This window comes from Anomaloglossus baeobatrachus, chromosome 5, assembly GCF_048569485.1.
Source record: "Anomaloglossus baeobatrachus isolate aAnoBae1 chromosome 5, aAnoBae1.hap1, whole genome shotgun sequence".
NCBI classification, from domain to species: domain Eukaryota; kingdom Metazoa; phylum Chordata; class Amphibia; order Anura; family Aromobatidae; genus Anomaloglossus; species Anomaloglossus baeobatrachus.
In genome coordinates, this window is record NC_134357.1 from 475,342,187 (window position 1) to 475,364,686 (window position 22,500).

At 43.1% G+C, this 22,500-nt stretch overlaps 12 non-coding genes across 12 annotated transcripts; all 12 read right to left on the reverse strand.

The window, feature by feature from the left end:
* Nucleotides 1-1,155: 1,155 nt before the first annotated feature.
* LOC142313495 (U6 spliceosomal RNA) lies at nt 1,156-1,262 on the reverse strand. Its single transcript, XR_012754491.1, has one exon. It is a non-coding gene; the product is annotated as a U6 spliceosomal RNA (small nuclear RNA).
* Nucleotides 1,263-3,001: 1,739 nt separating this feature from the next.
* On the reverse strand, nt 3,002-3,108 carry LOC142313496 (U6 spliceosomal RNA). The gene has a single exon (XR_012754492.1). It is a non-coding gene; the product is annotated as a U6 spliceosomal RNA (small nuclear RNA).
* A 1,660-nt stretch (nt 3,109-4,768) lies between these two features.
* LOC142313543 (U6 spliceosomal RNA) lies at nt 4,769-4,875 on the reverse strand. The gene has a single exon (XR_012754537.1). It is a non-coding gene; the product is annotated as a U6 spliceosomal RNA (small nuclear RNA).
* A 1,729-nt stretch (nt 4,876-6,604) lies between these two features.
* On the reverse strand, nt 6,605-6,711 carry LOC142313497 (U6 spliceosomal RNA). Its single transcript, XR_012754493.1, has one exon. It is a non-coding gene; the product is annotated as a U6 spliceosomal RNA (small nuclear RNA).
* Nucleotides 6,712-8,452: 1,741 nt separating this feature from the next.
* Nucleotides 8,453-8,559, reverse strand: LOC142313498 (U6 spliceosomal RNA). Its single transcript, XR_012754494.1, has one exon. It is a non-coding gene; the product is annotated as a U6 spliceosomal RNA (small nuclear RNA).
* Nucleotides 8,560-10,301: 1,742 nt separating this feature from the next.
* LOC142313545 (U6 spliceosomal RNA) lies at nt 10,302-10,408 on the reverse strand. The gene has a single exon (XR_012754539.1). It is a non-coding gene; the product is annotated as a U6 spliceosomal RNA (small nuclear RNA).
* Nucleotides 10,409-12,149: 1,741 nt separating this feature from the next.
* LOC142313499 (U6 spliceosomal RNA) lies at nt 12,150-12,256 on the reverse strand. Its single transcript, XR_012754495.1, has one exon. It is a non-coding gene; the product is annotated as a U6 spliceosomal RNA (small nuclear RNA).
* A 1,741-nt stretch (nt 12,257-13,997) lies between these two features.
* Nucleotides 13,998-14,104, reverse strand: LOC142313500 (U6 spliceosomal RNA). Its single transcript, XR_012754496.1, has one exon. It is a non-coding gene; the product is annotated as a U6 spliceosomal RNA (small nuclear RNA).
* A 1,739-nt stretch (nt 14,105-15,843) lies between these two features.
* Nucleotides 15,844-15,950, reverse strand: LOC142313501 (U6 spliceosomal RNA). Its single transcript, XR_012754497.1, has one exon. It is a non-coding gene; the product is annotated as a U6 spliceosomal RNA (small nuclear RNA).
* A 1,742-nt stretch (nt 15,951-17,692) lies between these two features.
* LOC142313502 (U6 spliceosomal RNA) lies at nt 17,693-17,799 on the reverse strand. The gene has a single exon (XR_012754498.1). It is a non-coding gene; the product is annotated as a U6 spliceosomal RNA (small nuclear RNA).
* Nucleotides 17,800-19,532: 1,733 nt separating this feature from the next.
* Nucleotides 19,533-19,639, reverse strand: LOC142313503 (U6 spliceosomal RNA). Its single transcript, XR_012754499.1, has one exon. It is a non-coding gene; the product is annotated as a U6 spliceosomal RNA (small nuclear RNA).
* A 1,757-nt stretch (nt 19,640-21,396) lies between these two features.
* On the reverse strand, nt 21,397-21,503 carry LOC142313504 (U6 spliceosomal RNA). The gene has a single exon (XR_012754500.1). It is a non-coding gene; the product is annotated as a U6 spliceosomal RNA (small nuclear RNA).
* Between the last annotated feature and the right edge of the window lie 997 nt (nt 21,504-22,500).

The following is a 22,500-nucleotide window of genomic DNA, read 5'->3' on the forward strand; positions in this document are numbered from 1 at the left end:
AGAGGGAAAGAGAGAGGGAGAGGGAGAGAGAGGAAGAGACAGAGAGAGGGAGGGAGAGTGAGAGGGAGAGAGAGAGAGAGAGAGACCCGGATCGTGCTGCTGGATACCCGGGTCGGGTTAGACCCGGATCGGACTCTGAAACCGGGCGGATCCGGATTTTTAAAGTTCGGGTCCGCTCAACACTAGTCTCCAGTCAAGGAGACCACCTATGCCAAAACATGGTATCCATCCACAGACAGCTGTTTTGGGTTATTTGCCCCTTGTTTTGCAGAGCGATCGCATTGTTGATCCATATAGCCCCCTAGGGGGACTAGTAAAATAAAAAAAAAAGTTTTAAAAAATAAGAAAAACCCTAAAAGTTAAAATCACCCCCCTTTCACCCCATTGAAAATGAAAGGGTTAAAAAAATAAAAAATATACACATATTTGGTATCGCCGCGTTAAGAAATGCCCGATTTATCAACACATAAAATCAATTAACCTGATTGGTAAATGGCGTAGTGGAAAAACAATTCCAAATGCTAAAATTACGGGTTTTTTTTGTCGCCGCAAGTTTTACGCAAAATGCAATAACAGGCGATCAAAATGTAGCATCTGCGCAAAAATGGTATCATTAAAAATGTCAGCTCGAGATGCAAAAAAATAAGCCCTCACTGAGCCGTAGATCCCAAAAAATGAGAATGCTATGGTTTTCGGAAAATGGCGCAAAACGTACACCACTTTTATTGGACAAGCTTTTGAATTTTTTTAACCCCTTAGATACAAGTAAACCTATAAATGTTTGGTGTCTACAAACTCGCACCGACCTCAGGCATCACACCCACACATCAGTTTTACCATATAGTGAACACGGTGAATAAAATATCCCAAAAACTATTGTGCGATCACACTTTTTTTGCAGTTTTTCCACACTTGGAATTTTGTTTGCTGTTTTCCAGTACACTATATGGTAAAATTTATGGTTTCATTTAAAAGTACAACTCGTCCTGCAAAAAACAAGCTCTCATATGGCAAGATTGACTGAAAAATAAAAAAGTTATGTCTCTCGGAAGAAGGGGAGCAAAAAACAAAACAGCAAAAACAGAAAACGCTCTGCGGCTGAAACGGTTAACTCAGTAAATGAGTGTCAAAAAAAATTGGGGTTGAGAAATGCGTCAAAATATGGAACGCTTCACGAATTTGCGTGTCATCCTTGCGCAGGGGCCATGCTAATCTTCTCTGTATCGTTCCAATTTTAGTATATGTGCTGCCGAAGCGAGCACAAACTCAGGGCCGACCTGACCGCTATATATAGTCCTGGAAGAGGGAATATTTGCAGTTAGGGAGATTTTCTTTTTTTTATCAGTAAATTCTAAAAGGTTTTGTGAAGCATTCTATGAATGTTGCAGTTAAATTGGAAAAAAATAATCAAGGGAAAAAATAAGTAATATTTTGTCACACATTAATATGCAAATTAGATCCACGCTGCACAGGATCCTGGGAGAACGTGTGGTGACAGCTGTGGCTGTTACAGACGGCAGTGACTGTGGAATATATGGACAAGTCTATCACCTGAGGCAATTACTGCTGATCCGGGGCTTTTACCTCAGGAGTAGAGTTGAGCGGACTTCTAATAATCCTGGTCTGGCGGATCCGCCGCGGGTTGAACAATAAGTCCGGATCCGATCCGGAGTTCGGACCTATATAAGTCAATGGGGAGCGGATCCGGGACGGGAGAAAGGAGAGAGGAGAGAGAGGGAAAGGGAGAGGGAGAGAGAGAAAGGGAGTGGGAGAGAGGGAGAGAGAGAGGGAGAGAGAGAGGGAGGGAGAGAGGGGGAGAGAGAGGGAGAGAGGGAAAGAGAGGGGGAGAGAGGGAAAGAGAGAGGGAGAGGGAGAGAGAAGGAGAGACAGAGAGAGGGAGGGAGAGTGAGAGGGAGAGAGAGAGAGAGAGAGACCCGGATCGTGCTGCTGGATACCCGGGTCGGGTTAGACCCGGATCGGACTCTGAAACCGGGCGGATCCGGATTTTTAAAGTTCGGGTCCGCTCAACACTAGTCTCCAGTCAAGGAGACCACCTATGCCAAAACATGGTATCCATCCACAGACAGCTGTTTTGGGTTATTTGCCCCTTGTTTTGCAGAGCGATCGCATTGTTGATCCATATAGCCCCCTAGGGGGACTAGTAAAATAAAAAAAAAAGTTTTAAAAAATAAGAAAAACCCTAAAAGTTAAAATCACCCCCCTTTCACCCCATTGAAAATGAAAGGGTTAAAAAAATAAAAAATATACACATATTTGGTATCGCCGCGTTAAGAAATGCCCGATTTATCAACACATAAAATCAATTAACCTGATTGGTAAATGGCGTAGTGGAAAAACAATTCCAAATGCTAAAATTACGGGTTTTTTTGTCGCCGCAAGTTTTACGCAAAATGCAATAACAGGCGATCAAAATGTAGCATCTGCGCAAAAATGGTATCATTAAAAATGTCAGCTCGAGATGCAAAAAAATAAGCCCTCACTGAGCCGTAGATCCCAAAAAATGAGAATGCTATGGTTTTCGGAAAATGGCGCAAAACGTACACCACTTTTATTGGACAAGCTTTTGAATTTTTTTAACCCCTTAGATACAAGTAAACCTATAAATGTTTGGTGTCCACAAACTCGCACCGACCTCAGGCATCACACCCACACATCAGTTTTACCATATAGTGAACACGGTGAATAAAATATCCCAAAAACTTTTGTGCGATCACACTTTTTTTGCAGTTTTTCCACACTTGGAATTTTGTTTGCTGTTTTCCAGTACACTATATGGTAAAACTTATGGTTTCATTTAAAAGTACAACTCGTCCTGCAAAAAACAAGCTCTCATATGGCAAGATTGACTGAAAAATAAAAAAGTTATGTCTCTCGGAAGAAGGGGAGCAAAAAACAAAACAGCAAAAACAGAAAACGCTCTGCGGCTGAAACGGTTAACTCAGTAAATGAGTGTCAAAAAAATTGGGGTTGAGAAATGCGTCAAAATATGGAACGCTTCACGAATTTGCGTGTCATCCTTGCGCAGGGGCCATGCTAATCTTCTCTGTATCGTTCCAATTTTAGTATATGTGCTGCCGAAGCGAGCACAAACTCAGGGCTGACCTGACCGCTATATATAGTCCTGGAAGAGGAAATATTTGCAGTTAGGGAGATTTTCTTTTTTTTATCAGTAAATTCTAAAAGGTTTTGTGAAGCATTCTATGAATGTTGCAGTTAAATTGGAAAAAAATAATCAAGGGAAAAAATAAGTAATATTTTGTCACACATTAATATGCAAATTAGATCCACGCTGCACAGGATCCTGGGAGAACGTGTGGTGGCAGCTGTGGCTGTTACAGACGGCAGTGACTGTGGAATATATGGACAAGTCTATCACCTGAGGCAATTACTGCTGATCCGGGGCTTTTACCTCAGGAGTAGAGTTGAGCGGACTTCTAATAATCCTGGTCTGGCGGATCCGCCGCGGGTTGAACAATAAGTCCGGATCCGATCCGGAGTTCGGACCTATATAAGTCAATGGGGAGCGGATCCGGGACGGGAGAAAGGAGAGAGGAGAGAGAGGGAAAGGGAGAGGGAGAGAGAGAAAGGGAGTGGGAGAGAGAGGGGGAGAGAGGGAGAGGGTGAGAGAAGGAGAGACAGAGAGAGGGAGGGAGAGTGAGAGGGAGAGAGAGAGAGAGACCCGGATCGTGCTGCTGGATACCCGGGTCGGGTTAGACCCGGATCGGACTCTGAAACCGGGCGGATCCGGATTTTTAAAGTTCGGGTCCGCTCAACACTAGTCTCCAGTCAAGGAGACCACCTATGCCAAAACATGGTATCCATCCACAGACAGCTGTTTTGGGTTATTTGCCCCTTGTTTTGCAGAGCGATCGCATTGTTGATCCATATAGCCCCCTAGGGGGACTAGTAAAATAAAAAAAAAAGTTTTAAAAAATAAGAAAAACCCTAAAAGTTAAAATCCCCCCCCTTTCACCCCATTGAAAATGAAAGGGTTAAAAAAATAAAAAATATACACATATTTGGTATCGCCGCGTTAAGAAATGCCCGATTTATCAACACATAAAATCAATTAACCTGATTGGTAAATGGCGTAGTGGAAAAACAATTCCAAATGCTAAAATTACGGGTTTTTTTGTCGCCGCAAGTTTTACGCAAAATGCAATAACAGGCGATCAAAATGTAGCATCTGCGCAAAAATGGTATCATTAAAAATGTCAGCTCGAGATGCAAAAAAATAAGCCCTCACTGAGCCGTAGATCCCAAAAAATGAGAATGCTATGGTTTTCGGAAAATGGCGCAAAACGTACACCACTTTTATTGGACAAGCTTTTGAATTTTTTTAACCCCTTAGATACAAGTAAACCTATAAATGTTTGGTGTCTACAAACTCGCACCGACCTCAGGCATCACACCCACACATCAGTTTTACCATATAGTGAACACGGTGAATAAAATATCCCAAAAACTATTGTGCGATCACACTTTTTTTGCAGTTTTTCCACACTTGGAATTTTGTTTGCTGTTTTCCAGTACACTATATGGTAAAATTTATGGTTTCATTTAAAAGTACAACTCGTCCTGCAAAAAACAAGCTCTCATATGGCAAGATTGACTGAAAAATAAAAAAGTTATGTCTCTCGGAAGAAGGGGAGCAAAAAACAAAACAGCAAAAACAGAAAACGCTCTGCGGCTGAAACGGTTAACTCAGTAAATGAGTGTCAAAAAAAATTGGGGTTGAGAAATGCGTCAAAATATGGAACGCTTCACGAATTTGCGTGTCATCCTTGCGCAGGGGCCATGCTAATCTTCTCTGTATCGTTCCAATTTTAGTATATGTGCTGCTGAAGCGAGCACAAACTCAGGGCCGACCTGACCGCTATATATAGTCCTGGAAGAGGGAATATTTGCAGTTAGGGAGATTTTCTTTTTTTTATCAGTAAATTCTAAAAGGTTTTGTGAAGCATTCTATGAATGTTGCAGTTAAATTGGAAAAAAATAATCAAGGGAAAAAATAAGTAATATTTTGTCACACATTAATATGCAAATTAGATCCACGCTGCACAGGATCCTGGGAGAACGTGTGGTGGCAGCTGTGGCTGTTACAGACGGCAGTGACTGTGGAATATATGGACAAGTCTATCACCTGAGGCAATTACTGCTGATCCGGGGCTTTTACCTCAGGAGTAGAGTTGAGCGGACTTCTAATAATCCTGGTCTGGCGGATCCGCCGCGGGTTGAACAATAAGTCCGGATCCGATCCGGAGTTCGGACCTATATAAGTCAATGGGGAGCGGATCCGGGACGGGAGAAAGGAGAGAGGAGAGAGAGGGAAAGGGAGAGGGAGAGAGAGAAAGGGAGTGGGAGAGAGGGAGAGAGAGAGGGAGAGAGAGAGGAAGGGAGAGAGGGGGAGAGAGGGAAAGAGAGGGGGAGAGAGGGAAAGAGAGAGGGAGAGGGAGAGAGAAGGAGAGACAGAGAGAGGGAGGGAGAGTGAGAGGGAGAGAGAGAGAGAGAGAGACCCGGATCGTGCTGCTGGATACCCGGGTCGGGTTAGACCCGGATCGGACTCTGAAACCGGGCGGATCCGGATTTTTAAAGTTCGGGTCCGCTCAACACTAGTCTCCAGTCAAGGAGACCACCTATGCCAAAACATGGTATCCATCCACAGACAGCTGTTTTGGGTTATTTGCCCCTTGTTTTGCAGAGCGATCGCATTGTTGATCCATATAGCCCCCTAGGGGGACTAGTAAAATAAAAAAAAAAGTTTTAAAAAATAAGAAAAACCCTAAAAGTTAAAATCACCCCCCTTTCACCCCATTGAAAATGAAAGGGTTAAAAAAATAAAAAATATACACATATTTGGTATCGCCGCGTTAAGAAATGCCCGATTTATCAACACATAAAATCAATTAACCTGATTGGTAAATGGCGTAGTGGAAAAACAATTCCAAATGCTAAAATTACGGGTTTTTTTGTCGCCGCAAGTTTTACGCAAAATGCAATAACAGGCGATCAAAATGTAGCATCTGCGCAAAAATGGTATCATTAAAAATGTCAGCTCGAGATGCAAAAAAATAAGCCCTCACTGAGCCGTAGATCCCAAAAAATGAGAATGCTATGGTTTTCGGAAAATGGCGCAAAACGTACACCACTTTTATTGGACAAGCTTTTGAATTTTTTTAACCCCTTAGATACAAGTAAACCTATAAATGTTTGGTGTCTACAAACTCGCACCGACCTCAGGCATCACACCCACACATCAGTTTTACCATATAGTGAACACGGTGAATAAAATATCCCAAAAACTTTTGTGCGATCACACTTTTTTTGCAGTTTTTCCACACTTGGAATTTTGTTTGCTGTTTTCCAGTACACTATATGGTAAAACTTATGGTTTCATTTAAAAGTACAACTCGTCCTGCAAAAAACAAGCTCTCATATGGCAAGATTGACTGAAAAATAAAAAAGTTATGTCTCTCGGAAGAAGGGGAGCAAAAAACAAAACAGCAAAAACAGAAAACGCTCTGCGGCTGAAACGGTTAACTCAGTAAATGAGTGTCAAAAAAATTGGGGTTGAGAAATGCGTCAAAATATGGAACGCTTCACGAATTTGCGTGTCATCCTTGCGCAGGGGCCATGCTAATCTTCTCTGTATCGTTCCAATTTTAGTATATGTGCTGCCGAAGCGAGCACTAACTCAGGGCTGACCTGACCGCTATATATAGTCCTGGAAGAGGGAATATTTGCAGTTAGGGAGATTTTCTTTTTTTTATCAGTAAATTCTAAAAGGTTTTGTGAAGCATTCTATGAATGTTGCAGTTAAATTGGAAAAAAATAATCAAGGGAAAAAATAAGTAATATTTTGTCACACATTAATATGCAAATTAGATCCACGCTGCACAGGATCCTGGGAGAACGTGTGGTGGCAGCTGTGGCTGTTACAGACGGCAGTGACTGTGGAATATATGGACAAGTCTATCACCTGAGGCAATTACTGCTGATCCGGGGCTTTTACCTCAGGAGTAGAGTTGAGCGGACTTCTAATAATCCTGGTCTGGCGGATCCGCCGCGGGTTGAACAATAAGTCCGGATCCGATCCGGAGTTCGGACCTATATAAGTCAATGGGGAGCGGATCCGGGACGGGAGAAAGGAGAGAGGAGAGAGAGGGAAAGGGAGAGGGAGAGAGAGAAAGGGAGTGGGAGAGAGGGAGAGAGAGAGGGAGAGAGAGAGGGAGAGAGAGAGGAAGGGAGAGAGGGGGAGAGAGGGAAAGAGAGGGGGAGAGAGGGAAAGAGAGAGGGAGAGGGAGAGAGAAGGAGAGACAGAGAGAGGGAGGGAGAGTGAGAGGGAGAGAGAGAGAGAGAGAGACCCGGATCGTGCTGCTGGATACCCGGGTCGGGTTAGACCCGGATCGGACTCTGAAACCGGGCGGATCCGGATTTTTAAAGTTCGGGTCCGCTCAACACTAGTCTCCAGTCAAGGAGACCACCTATGCCAAAACATGGTATCCATCCACAGACAGCTGTTTTGGGTTATTTGCCCCTTGTTTTGCAGAGCGATCGCATTGTTGATCCATATAGCCCCCTAGGGGGACTAGTAAAATAAAAAAAAAAGTTTTAAAAAATAAGAAAAACCCTAAAAGTTAAAATCACCCCCCTTTCACCCCATTGAAAATGAAAGGGTTAAAAAAATAAAAAATATACACATATTTGGTATCGCCGCGTTAAGAAATGCCCGATTTATCAACACATAAAATCAATTAACCTGATTGGTAAATGGCGTAGTGGAAAAACAATTCCAAATGCTAAAATTACGGGTTTTTTTGTCGCCGCAAGTTTTACGCAAAATGCAATAACAGGCGATCAAAATGTAGCATCTGCGCAAAAATGGTATCATTAAAAATGTCAGCTCGAGATGCAAAAAAATAAGCCCTCACTGAGCCGTAGATCCCAAAAAATGAGAATGCTATGGTTTTCGGAAAATGGCGCAAAACGTACACCACTTTTATTGGACAAGCTTTTGAATTTTTTTAACCCCTTAGATACAAGTAAACCTATAAATGTTTGGTGTCTACAAACTCGCACCGACCTCAGGCATCACACCCACACATCAGTTTTACCATATAGTGAACACGGTGAATAAAATATCCCAAAAACTTTTGTGCGATCACACTTTTTTTGCAGTTTTTCCACACTTGGAATTTTGTTTGCTGTTTTCCAGTACACTATATGGTAAAACTTATGGTTTCATTTAAAAGTACAACTCGTCCTGCAAAAAACAAGCTCTCATATGGCAAGATTGACTGAAAAATAAAAAAGTTATGTCTCTCGGAAGAAGGGGAGCAAAAAACAAAACAGCAAAAACAGAAAACGCTCTGCGGCTGAAACGGTTAACTCAGTAAATGAGTGTCAAAAAAATTGGGGTTGAGAAATGCGTCAAAATATGGAACGCTTCACGAATTTGCGTGTCATCCTTGCGCAGGGGCCATGCTAATCTTCTCTGTATCGTTCCAATTTTAGTATATGTGCTGCCGAAGCGAGCACTAACTCAGGGCTGACCTGACCGCTATATATAGTCCTGGAAGAGGGAATATTTGCAGTTAGGGAGATTTTCTTTTTTTTATCAGTAAATTCTAAAAGGTTTTGTGAAGCATTCTATGAATGTTGCAGTTAAATTGGAAAAAAATAATCAAGGGAAAAAATAAGTAATATTTTGTCACACATTAATATGCAAATTAGATCCACGCTGCACAGGATCCTGGGAGAACGTGTGGTGGCAGCTGTGGCTGTTACAGACGGCAGTGACTGTGGAATATATGGACAAGTCTATCACCTGAGGCAATTACTGCTGATCCGGGGCTTTTACCTCAGGAGTAGAGTTGAGCGGACTTCTAATAATCCTGGTCTGGCGGATCCGCCGCGGGTTGAACAATAAGTCCGGATCCGATCCGGAGTTCGGACCTATATAAGTCAATGGGGAGCGGATCCGGGACGGGAGAAAGGAGAGAGGAGAGAGAGGGAAAGGGAGAGGGAGAGAGAGAAAGGGAGTGGGAGAGAGGGAGAGAGAGAGGGAGAGAGAGAGGGAGAGAGAGAGGAAGGGAGAGAGGGGGAGAGAGGGAAAGAGAGGGGGAGAGAGGGAAAGAGAGAGGGAGAGGGAGAGAGAAGGAGAGACAGAGAGAGGGAGGGAGAGTGAGAGGGAGAGAGAGAGAGAGAGAGACCCGGATCGTGCTGCTGGATACCCGGGTCGGGTTAGACCCGGATCGGACTCTGAAACCGGGCGGATCCGGATTTTTAAAGTTCGGGTCCGCTCAACACTAGTCTCCAGTCAAGGAGACCACCTATGCCAAAACATGGTATCCATCCACAGACAGCTGTTTTGGGTTATTTGCCCCTTGTTTTGCAGAGCGATCGCATTGTTGATCCATATAGCCCCCTAGGGGGACTAGTAAAATAAAAAAAAAAGTTTTAAAAAATAAGAAAAACCCTAAAAGTTAAAATCACCCCCCTTTCACCCCATTGAAAATGAAAGGGTTAAAAAAATAAAAAATATACACATATTTGGTATCGCCGCGTTAAGAAATGCCCGATTTATCAACACATAAAATCAATTAACCTGATTGGTAAATGGCGTAGTGGAAAAACAATTCCAAATGCTAAAATTACGGGTTTTTTTTGTCGCCGCAAGTTTTACGCAAAATGCAATAACAGGCGATCAAAATGTAGCATCTGCGCAAAAATGGTATCATTAAAAATGTCAGCTCGAGATGCAAAAAAATAAGCCCTCACTGAGCCGTAGATCCCAAAAAATGAGAATGCTATGGTTTTCGGAAAATGGCGCAAAACGTACACCACTTTTATTGGACAAGCTTTTGAATTTTTTTAACCCCTTAGATACAAGTAAACCTATAAATGTTTGGTGTCTACAAACTCGCACCGACCTCAGGCATCACACCCACACATCAGTTTTACCATATAGTGAACACGGTGAATAAAATATCCCAAAAACTTTTGTGCGATCACACTTTTTTTGCAGTTTTTCCACACTTGGAATTTTGTTTGCTGTTTTCCAGTACACTATATGGTAAAACTTATGGTTTCATTTAAAAGTACAACTCGTCCTGCAAAAAACAAGCTCTCATATGGCAAGATTGACTGAAAAATAAAAAAGTTATGTCTCTCGGAAGAAGGGGAGCAAAAAACAAAACAGCAAAAACAGAAAACGCTCTGCGGCTGAAACGGTTAACTCAGTAAATGAGTGTCAAAAAAATTGGGGTTGAGAAATGCGTCAAAATATGGAACGCTTCACGAATTTGCGTGTCATCCTTGCGCAGGGGCCATGCTAATCTTCTCTGTATCATTCCAATTTTAGTATATGTGCTGCCGAAGCGAGCACTAACTCAGGGCTGACCTGACCGCTATATATAGTCCTGGAAGAGGGAATATTTGCAGTTAGGGAGATTTTCTTTTTTTTATCAGTAAATTCTAAAAGGTTTTGTGAAGCATTCTATGAATGTTGCAGTTAAATTGGAAAAAAATAATCAAGGGAAAAAATAAGTAATATTTTGTCACACATTAATATGCAAATTAGATCCACGCTGCACAGGATCCTGGGAGAACGTGTGGTGGCAGCTGTGGCTGTTACAGACGGCAGTGACTGTGGAATATATGGACAAGTCTATCACCTGAGGCAATTACTGCTGATCCGGGGCTTTTACCTCAGGAGTAGAGTTGAGCGGACTTCTAATAATCCTGGTCTGGCGGATCCGCCGCGGGTTGAACAATAAGTCCGGATCCGATCCGGAGTTCGGACCTATATAAGTCAATGGGGAGCGGATCCGGGACGGGAGAAAGGAGAGAGGAGAGAGAGGGAAAGGGAGAGGGAGAGAGAGAAAGGGAGTGGGAGAGAGGGAGAGAGAGAGGGAGAGAGAGAGGGAGAGAGAGAGGAAGGGAGAGAGGGGGAGAGAGGGAAAGAGAGGGGGAGAGAGGGAAAGAGAGAGGGAGAGGGAGAGAGAAGGAGAGACAGAGAGAGGGAGGGAGAGTGAGAGGGAGAGAGAGAGAGAGAGAGACCCGGATCGTGCTGCTGGATACCCGGGTCGGGTTAGACCCGGATCGGACTCTGAAACCGGGCGGATCCGGATTTTTAAAGTTCGGGTCCGCTCAACACTAGTCTCCAGTCAAGGAGACCACCTATGCCAAAACATGGTATCCATCCACAGACAGCTGTTTTGGGTTATTTGCCCCTTGTTTTGCAGAGCGATCGCATTGTTGATCCATATAGCCCCCTAGGGGGACTAGTAAAATAAAAAAAAAAGTTTTAAAAAATAAGAAAAACCCTAAAAGTTAAAATCACCCCCCTTTCACCCCATTGAAAATGAAAGGGTTAAAAAAATAAAAAATATACACATATTTGGTATCGCCGCGTTAAGAAATGCCCGATTTATCAACACATAAAATCAATTAACCTGATTGGTAAATGGCGTAGTGGAAAAACAATTCCAAATGCTAAAATTACGGGTTTTTTTGTCGCCGCAAGTTTTACGCAAAATGCAATAACAGGCGATCAAAATGTAGCATCTGCGCAAAAATGGTATCATTAAAAATGTCAGCTCGAGATGCAAAAAAATAAGCCCTCACTGAGCCGTAGATCCCAAAAAATGAGAATGCTATGGTTTTCGGAAAATGGCGCAAAACGTACACCACTTTTATTGGACAAGCTTTTGAATTTTTTTAACCCCTTAGATACAAGTAAACCTATAAATGTTTGGTGTCTACAAACTCGCACCGACCTCAGGCATCACACCCACACATCAGTTTTACCATATAGTGAACACGGTGAATAAAATATCCCAAAAACTTTTGTGCGATCACACTTTTTTTGCAGTTTTTCCACACTTGGAATTTTGTTTGCTGTTTTCCAGTACACTATATGGTAAAACTTATGGTTTCATTTAAAAGTACAACTCGTCCTGCAAAAAACAAGCTCTCATATGGCAAGATTGACTGAAAAATAAAAAAGTTATGTCTCTCGGAAGAAGGGGAGCAAAAAACAAAACAGCAAAAACAGAAAACGCTCTGCGGCTGAAACGGTTAACTCAGTAAATGAGTGTCAAAAAAATTGGGGTTGAGAAATGCGTCAAAATATGGAACGCTTCACGAATTTGCGTGTCATCCTTGCGCAGGGGCCATGCTAATCTTCTCTGTATCGTTCCAATTTTAGTATATGTGCTGCCGAAGCGAGCACTAACTCAGGGCTGACCTGACCGCTATATATAGTCCTGGAAGAGGGAATATTTGCAGTTAGGGAGATTTTCTTTTTTTTATCAGTAAATTCTAAAAGGTTTTGTGAAGCATTCTATGAATGTTGCAGTTAAATTGGAAAAAAATAATCAAGGGAAAAAATAAGTAATATTTTGTCACACATTAATATGCAAATTAGATCCACGCTGCACAGGATCCTGGGAGAACGTGTGGTGGCAGCTGTGGCTGTTACAGACGGCAGTGACTGTGGAATATATGGACAAGTCTATCACCTGAGGCAATTACTGCTGATCCGGGGCTTTTACCTCAGGAGTAGAGTTGAGCGGACTTCTAATAATCCTGGTCTGGCGGATCCGCCGCGGGTTGAACAATAAGTCCGGATCCGATCCGGAGTTCGGACCTATATAAGTCAATGGGGAGCGGATCCGGGACGGGAGAAAGGAGAGAGGAGAGAGAGGGAAAGGGAGAGGGAGAGAGAGAAAGGGAGTGGGAGAGAGGGAGAGAGAGAGGGAGAGAGAGAGGGAGAGAGAGAGGAAGGGAGAGAGGGGGAGAGAGGGAAAGAGAGGGGGAGAGAGGGAAAGAGAGAGGGAGAGGGAGAGAGAAGGAGAGACAGAGAGAGGGAGGGAGAGTGAGAGGGAGAGAGAGAGAGAGAGAGACCCGGATCGTGCTGCTGGATACCCGGGTCGGGTTAGACCCGGATCGGACTCTGAAACCGGGCGGATCCGGATTTTTAAAGTTCGGGTCCGCTCAACACTAGTCTCCAGTCAAGGAGACCACCTATGCCAAAACATGGTATCCATCCACAGACAGCTGTTTTGGGTTATTTGCCCCTTGTTTTGCAGAGCGATCGCATTGTTGATCCATATAGCCCCCTAGGGGGACTAGTAAAATAAAAAAAAAAGTTTTAAAAAATAAGAAAAACCCTAAAAGTTAAAATCACCCCCCTTTCACCCCATTGAAAATGAAAGGGTTAAAAAAATAAAAAATATACACATATTTGGTATCGCCGCGTTAAGAAATGCCCGATTTATCAACACATAAAATCAATTAACCTGATTGGTAAATGGCGTAGTGGAAAAACAATTCCAAATGCTAAAATTACGGGTTTTTTTGTCGCCGCAAGTTTTACGCAAAATGCAATAACAGGCGATCAAAATGTAGCATCTGCGCAAAAATGGTATCATTAAAAATGTCAGCTCGAGATGCAAAAAAATAAGCCCTCACTGAGCCGTAGATCCCAAAAAATGAGAATGCTATGGTTTTCGGAAAATGGCGCAAAACGTACACCACTTTTATTGGACAAGCTTTTGAATTTTTTTAACCCCTTAGATACAAGTAAACCTATAAATGTTTGGTGTCTACAAACTCGCACCGACCTCAGGCATCACACCCACACATCAGTTTTACCATATAGTGAACACGGTGAATAAAATATCCCAAAAACTTTTGTGCGATCACACTTTTTTTGCAGTTTTTCCACACTTGGAATTTTGTTTGCTGTTTTCCAGTACACTATATGGTAAAACTTATGGTTTCATTTAAAAGTACAACTCGTCCTGCAAAAAACAAGCTCTCATATGGCAAGATTGACTGAAAAATAAAAAAGTTATGTCTCTCGGAAGAAGGGGAGCAAAAAACAAAACAGCAAAAACAGAAAACGCTCTGCGGCTGAAACGGTTAACTCAGTAAATGAGTGTCAAAAAAATTGGGGTTGAGAAATGCGTCAAAATATGGAACGCTTCACGAATTTGCGTGTCATCCTTGCGCAGGGGCCATGCTAATCTTCTCTGTATCGTTCCAATTTTAGTATATGTGCTGCCGAAGCGAGCACAAACTCAGGGCTGACCTGACCGCTATATATAGTCCTGGAAGAGGGAATATTTGCAGTTAGGGAGATTTTCTTTTTTTTATCAGTAAATTCTAAAAGGTTTTGTGAAGCATTCTATGAATGTTGCAGTTAAATTGGAAAAAAATAATCAAGGGAAAAAATAAGTAATATTTTGTCACACATTAATATGCAAATTAGATCCACGCTGCACAGGATCCTGGGAGAACGTGTGGTGGCAGCTGTGGCTGTTACAGACGGCAGTGACTGTGGAATATATGGACAAGTCTATCACCTGAGGCAATTACTGCTGATCCGGGGCTTTTACCTCAGGAGTAGAGTTGAGCGGACTTCTAATAATCCTGGTCTGGCGGATCCGCCGCGGGTTGAACAATAAGTCCGGATCCGATCCGGAGTTCGGACCTATATAAGTCAATGGGGAGCGGATCCGGGACGGGAGAAAGGAGAGAGGAGAGAGAGGGAAAGGGAGAGGGAGAGAGAGAAAGGGAGTGGGAGAGAGGTAGAGAGAGAGGGAGAGAGAGAGGGAGGGAGAGAGGGGGAGAGAGAGGGAGAGAGGGAAAGAGAGGGGGAGAGAGGGAAAGAGAGAGGGAGAGGGAGAGAGAAGGAGAGACAGAGAGAGGGAGGGAGAGTGAGAGGGAGAGAGAGAGAGAGAGAGACCCGGATCGTGCTGCTGGATACCCGGGTCGGGTTAGACCCGGATCGGACTCTGAAACCGGGCGGATCCGGATTTTTAAAGTTCGGGTCCGCTCAACACTAGTCTCCAGTCAAGGAGACCACCTATGCCAAAACATGGTATCCATCCACAGACAGCTGTTTTGGGTTATTTGCCCCTTGTTTTGCAGAGCGATCGCATTGTTGATCCATATAGCCCCCTAGGGGGACTAGTAAAATAAAAAAAAAAGTTTTAAAAAATAAGAAAAACCCTAAAAGTTAAAATCACCCCCCTTTCACCCCATTGAAAATGAAAGGGTTAAAAAAATAAAAAATATACACATATTTGGTATCGCCGCGTTAAGAAATGCCCGATTTATCAACACATAAAATCAATTAACCTGATTGGTAAATGGCGTAGTGGAAAAACAATTCCAAATGCTAAAATTACGGGTTTTTTTGTCGCCGCAAGTTTTACGCAAAATGCAATAACAGGCGATCAAAATGTAGCATCTGCGCAAAAATGGTATCATTAAAAATGTCAGCTCGAGATGCAAAAAAATAAGCCCTCACTGAGCCGTAGATCCCAAAAAATGAGAATGCTATGGTTTTCGGAAAATGGCGCAAAACGTACACCACTTTTATTGGACAAGCTTTTGAATTTTTTTAACCCCTTAGATACAAGTAAATCTATAAATGTTTGGTGTCTACAAACTCGCACCGACCTCAGGCATCACACCCACACATCAGTTTTACCATATAGTGAACACGGTGAATAAAATATCCCAAAAACTTTTGTGCGATCACACTTTTTTTGCAGTTTTTCCACACTTGGAATTTTGTTTGCTGTTTTCCAGTACACTATATGGTAAAACTTATGGTTTCATTTAAAAGTACAACTCGTCCTGCAAAAAACAAGCTCTCATATGGCAAGATTGACTGAAAAATAAAAAAGTTATGTCTCTCGGAAGAAGGGGAGCAAAAAACAAAACAGCAAAAACAGAAAACGCTCTGCGGCTGAAACGGTTAACTCAGTAAATGAGTGTCAAAAAAATTGGGGTTGAGAAATGCGTCAAAATATGGAACGCTTCACGAATTTGCGTGTCATCCTTGCGCAGGGGCCATGCTAATCTTCTCTGTATCGTTCCAATTTTAGTATATGTGCTGCCGAAGCGAGCACAAACTCAGGGCTGACCTGACCGCTATATATAGTCCTGGAAGAGGGAATATTTGCAGTTAGGGAGATTTTCTTTTTTTTATCAGTAAATTCTAAAAGGTTTTGTGAAGCATTCTATGAATGTTGCAGTTAAATTGGAAAAAAATAATCAAGGGAAAAAATAAGTAATATTTTGTCACACATTAATATGCAAATTAGATCCACGCTGCACAGGATCCTGGGAGAACGTGTGGTGGCAGCTGTGGCTGTTACAGACGGCAGTGACTGTGGAATATATGGACAAGTCTATCACCTGAGGCAATTACTGCTGATCCGGGGCTTTTACCTCAGGAGTAGAGTTGAGCGGACTTCTAATAATCCTGGTCTGGCGGATCCGCCGCGGGTTGAACAATAAGTCCGGATCCGATCCGGAGTTCGGACCTATATAAGTCAATGGGGAGCGGATCCGGGACGGGAGAAAGGAGAGAGGAGAGAGAGGGAAAGGGAGAGGGAGAGAGAGAAAGGGAGTGGGAGAGAGGTAGAGAGAGAGGGAGAGAGAGAGGGAGGGAGAGAGGGGGAGAGAGAGGGAGAGAGGGAAAGAGAGGGGGAGAGAGGGAAAGAGAGAGGGAGAGGGAGAGAGAAGGAGAGACAGAGAGAGGGAGGGAGAGTGAGAGGGAGAGAGAGAGAGAGAGAGAGACCCGGATCGTGCTGCTGGATACCCGGGTCGGGTTAGACCCGGATCGGACTCTGAAACCGGGCGGATCCGGATTTTTAAAGTTCGGGTCCGCTCAACACTAGTCTCCAGTCAAGGAGACCACCTATGCCAAAACATGGTATCCATCCACAGACAGCTGTTTTGGGTTATTTGCCCCTTGTTTTGCAGAGCGATCGCATTGTTGATCCATATAGCCCCCTAGGGGGACTAGTAAAATAAAAAAAAAAGTTTTAAAAAATAAGAAAAACCCTAAAAGTTAAAATCCCCCCCCTTTCACCCCATTGAAAATGAAAGGGTTAAAAAAATAAAAAATATACACATATTTGGTATCGCCGCGTTAAGAAATGCCCGATTTATCAACACATAAAATCAATTAACCTGATTGGTAAATGGCGTAGTGGAAAAACAATTCCAAATGCTAAAATTACGGGTTTTTTTGTCGCCGCAAGTTTTACGCAAAATGCAATAACAGGCGATCAAAATGTAGCATCTGCGCAAAAATGGTATCATTAAAAATGTCAGCTCGAGATGCAAAAAAATAAGCCCTCACTGAGCCGTAGATCCCAAAAAATGAGAATGCTATGGTTTTCGGAAAATGGCGCAAAACGTACACCACTTTTATTGGACAAGCTTTTGAATTTTTTTAACCCCTTAGATACAAGTAAACCTATAAATGTTTGGTGTCTACAAACTCGCACCGACCTCAGGCATCACACCCACACATCAGTTTTACCATATAGTGAACACGGTGAATAAAATATCCCAAAAACTATTGTGCGATCACACTTTTTTTGCAGTTTTTCCACACTTGGAATTTTGTTTGCTGTTTTCCAGTACACTATATGGTAAAATTTATGGTTTCATTTAAAAGTACAACTCGTCCTGCAAAAAACAAGCTCTCATATGGCAAGATTGACTGAAAAATAAAAAAGTTATGTCTCTCGGAAGAAGGGGAGCAAAAAACAAAACAGCAAAAACAGAAAACGCTCTGCGGCTGAAACGGTTAACTCAGTAAATGAGTGTCAAAAAAAATTGGGGTTGAGAAATGCGTCAAAATATGGAACGCTTCACGAATTTGCGTGTCATCCTTGCGCAGGGGCCATGCTAATCTTCTCTGTATCGTTCCAATTTTAGTATATGTGCTGCCGAAGCGAGCACAAACTCGGGGCCGACCTGACCGCTATATATAGTCCTGGAAGAGGGAATATTTGCAGTTAGGGAGATTTTCTTTTTTTTATCAGTAAATTCTAAAAGGTTTTGTGAAGCATTCTATGAATGTTGCAGTTAAATTGGAAAAAAATAATCAAGGGAAAAAATAAGTAATATTTTGTCACACATTAATATGCAAATTAGATCCACGCTGCACAGGATCCTGGGAGAACGTGTGGTGGCAGCTGTGGCTGTTACAGACGGCAGTGACTGTGGAATATATGGACAAGTCTATCACCTGAGGCAATTACTGCTGATCCGGGGCTTTTACCTCAGGAGTAGAGTTGAGCGGACTTCTAATAATCCTGGTCTGGCGGATCCGCCGCGGGTTGAACAATAAGTCCGGATCCGATCCGGAGTTCGGACCTATATAAGTCAATGGGGAGCGGATCCGGGACGGGAGAAAGGAGAGAGGAGAGAGAGGGAAAGGGAGAGGGAGAGAGAGAAAGGGAGTGGGAGAGAGGGAGAGAGGGAGGGAGAGTGGGAAAGAGAGGGAGAGAGAGAGGGAGGGAGAGAGAGGGAGAGAGGGAAAGAGAGGGGGAGAGAGGGAGAGGGAGAGAGAAGGAGAGACAGAGAGAGGGAGGGAGAGTGAGAGGGAGAGAGAGAGAGAGACCCGGATCGTGCTGCTGGATACCCGGGTCGGGTTAGACCCGGATCGGACTCTGAAACCGGGCGGATCCGGATTTTTAAAGTTCGGGTCCGCTCAACACTAGTCTCCAGTCAAGGAGACCACCTATGCCAAAACATGGTATCCATCCACAGACAGCTGTTTTGGGTTATTTGCCCCTTGTTTTGCAGAGCGATCGCATTGTTGATCCATATAGCCCCCTAGGGGGACTAGTAAAATAAAAAAAAAAGTTTTAAAAAATAAAGAAAAACCCTAAAAGTTAAAATCCCCCCCCTTTCACCCCATTGAAAATGAAAGAGTTAAAAAAATAAAAAATATACACATATTTGGTATCGCCGCGTTAAGAAATGCCCGATTTATCAACACATAAAATCAATTAACCTGATTGGTAAATGGCGTAGTGGAAAAACAATTCCAAATGCTAAAATTACGGGTTTTTTTGTCGCCGCAAGTTTTACGCAAAATGCAATAACAGGCGATCAAAATGTAGCATCTGCGCAAAAATGGTATCATTAAAAATGTCAGCTCGAGATGCAAAAAAATAAGCCCTCACTGAGCCGTAGATCCCAAAAAATGAGAATGCTATGGTTTTCGGAAAATGGCGCAAAACGTACACCACTTTTATTGGACAAGCTTTTGAATTTTTTTAACCCCTTAGATACAAGTAAACCTATAAATGTTTGGTGTCTACAAACTCGCACCGACCTCAGGCATCACACCCACACATCAGTTTTACCATATAGTGAACACGGTGAATAAAATATCCCAAAAACTATTGTGCGATCACACTTTTTTTGCAGTTTTTCCACACTTGGAATTTTGTTTGCTGTTTTCCAGTACACTATATGGTAAAATTTATGGTTTCATTTAAAAGTACAACTCGTCCTGCAAAAAACAAGCTCTCATATGGCAAGATTGACTGAAAAATAAAAAAGTTATGTCTCTCGGAAGAAGGGGAGCAAAAAACAAAACAGCAAAAACAGAAAACGCTCTGCGGCTGAAACGGTTAACTCAGTAAATGAGTGTCAAAAAAAATTGGGGTTGAGAAATGCGTCAAAATATGGAACGCTTCACGAATTTGCGTGTCATCCTTGCGCAGGGGCCATGCTAATCTTCTCTGTATCGTTCCAATTTTAGTATATGTGCTGCCGAAGCGAGCACAAACTCGGGGCCGACCTGACCGCTATATATAGTCCTGGAAGAGGGAATATTTGCAGTTAGGGAGATTTTCTTTTTTTTATCAGTAAATTCTAAAAGGTTTTGTGAAGCATTCTATGAATGTTGCAGTTAAATTGGAAAAAAATAATCAAGGGAAAAAATAAGTAATATTTTGTCACACATTAATATGCAAATTAGATCCACGCTGCACAGGATCCTGGGAGAACGTGTGGTGGCAGCTGTGGCTGTTACAGACGGCAGTGACTATGGAATATATGGACAAGTCTATCACCTGAGGCAATTACTGCTGATCCGGGGCTTTTACCTCAGGAGTAGAGTTGAGCGGACTTCTAATAATCCTGGTCTGGCGGATCCGCCGCGGGTTGAACAATAAGTCCGGATCCGATCCGGAGTTCGGACCTATATAAGTCAATGGGGAGCGGATCCGGGACGGGAGAAAGGAGAGAGGAGAGAGAGGGAAAGGGAGAGGGAGAGAGAGAAAGGGAGTGGGAGAGAGGGAGAGAGGGAGGGAGAGTGGGAAAGAGAGGGAGAGAGGGAGAGAGAGAGGGAGGGAGAGAGAGGGAGAGAGGGAAAGAGAGGGGGAGAGAGGGAAAGAGAGAGGGATTGGGAGAGAGAAGGAGAGACAGAGAGAGGGAGGGAGAGTGAGAGGGAGAGAGAGAGAGAGAGAGAGACCCGGATCGTGCTGCTGGATACCCGGGTCGGGTTAGACCCGGATCGGACTCTGAAACCGGGCGGATCCGGATTTTTAAAGTTCGGGTCCGCTCAACACTAGTCTCCAGTCAAGGAGACCACCTATGCCAAAACATGGTATCCATCCACAGACAGCTGTTTTGGGTTATTTGCCCCTTGTTTTGCAGAGCGATCGCATTGTTGATCCATATAGCCCCCTAGGGGGACTAGTAAAATAAAAAAAAAGTTTTAAAAAATAAGAAAAACCCTAAAAGTTAAAATCACCCCCCTTTCACCCCATTGAAAATGAAAGGGTTAAAAAAATAAAAAATATACACATATTTGGTATCGCCGCGTTAAGAAATGCCCGATTTATCAACACATAAAATCAATTAACCTGATTGGTAAATGGCGTAGTGGAAAAACAATTCCAAATGCTAAAATTACGGGTTTTTTTGTCGCCGCAAGTTTTACGCAAAATGCAATAACAGGCGATCAAAATGTAGCATCTGCGCAAAAATGGTATCATTAAAAATGTCAGCTCGAGATGCAAAAAAATAAGCCCTCACTGAGCCGTAGATCCCAAAAAATGAGAATGCTATGGTTTTCGGAAAATGGCGCAAAACGTACACCACTTTTATTGGACAAGCTTTTGAATTTTTTTAACCCCTTAGATACAAGTAAACCTATAAATGTTTGGTGTCTACAAACTCGCACCGACCTCAGGCATCACACCCACACATCAGTTTTACCATATAGTGAACACGGTGAATAAAATATCCCAAAAACTATTGTGCGATCACACTTTTTTTGCATTTTTTCCACACTTGGAATTTTGTTTGCTGTTTTCCAGTACACTATATGGTAAAACTTATGGTTTCATTTAAAAGTACAACTCGTCCTGCAAAAAACAAGCTCTCATATGGCAAGATTGACTGAAAAATAAAAAAGTTATGTCTCTCAGAAGAAGGGGAGCAAAAAACAAAACAGCAAAAACAGAAAACGCTCTGCGGCTGAAACGGTTAACTCAGTAAATGAGTGTCAAAAAAAATTGGGGTTGAGAAATGCGTCAAAATATGGAACGCTTCACGAATTTGCGTGTCATCCTTGCGCAGGGGCCATGCTAATCTTCTCTGTATCGTTCCAATTTTAGTATATGTGCTGCCGAAGCGAGCACAAACTCAGGGCCGACCTGACCGCTATATATAGTCCTGGAAGAGGGAATATTTGCAGTTAGGGAGATTTTCTTTTTTTTATCAGTAAATTCTAAAAGGTTTTGTGAAGCATTCTATGAATGTTGCAGTTAAATTGGAAAAAAATAATCAAGGGAAAAAATAAGTAATATTTTGTCACACATTAATATGCAAATTAGATCCACGCTGCACAGGATCCTGGGAGAACGTGTGGTGGCAGCTGTGGCTGTTACAGACGGCAGTGACTGTGGAATATATGGACAAGTCTATCACCTGAGGCAATTACTGCTGATCCGGGGCTTTTACCTCAGGAGTAGAGTTGAGCGGACTTCTAATAATCCTGGTCTGGCGGATCCGCCGCGGGTTGAACAATAAGTCCGGATCCGATCCGGAGTTCGGACCTATATAAGTCAATGGGGAGCGGATCCGGGACGGGAGAAAGGAGAGAGGAGAGAGAGGGAAAGGGAGAGGGAGAGAGAGAAAGGGAGTGGGAGAGAGGGAGAGAGGGAGGGAGAGTGGGAAAGAGAGGGAGAGAGGGAGAGAGAGAGGGAGGGAGAGAGAGGGAGAGAGGGAAAGAGAGGGGGAGAGAGGGAAAGAGAGAGGGAGAGGGAGAGAGAAGGAGAGACAGAGAGAGGGAGGGAGAGTGAGAGGGAGAGAGAGAGAGAGAGAGACCCGGATCGTGCTGCTGGATACCCGGGTCGGGTTAGACCCGGATCGGACTCTGAAACCGGGCGGATCCGGATTTTTAAAGTTCGGGTCCGCTCAACACTAGTCTCCAGTCAAGGAGACCACCTATGCCAAAACATGGTATCCATCCACAGACAGCTGTTTTGGGTTATTTGCCCCTTGTTTTGCAGAGCGATCGCATTGTTGATCCATATAGCCCCCTAGGGGGACTAGTAAAATAAAAAAAAAAGTTTTAAAAAATAAGAAAAACCCTAAAAGTTAAAATCACCCCCCTTTCACCCCATTGAAAATGAA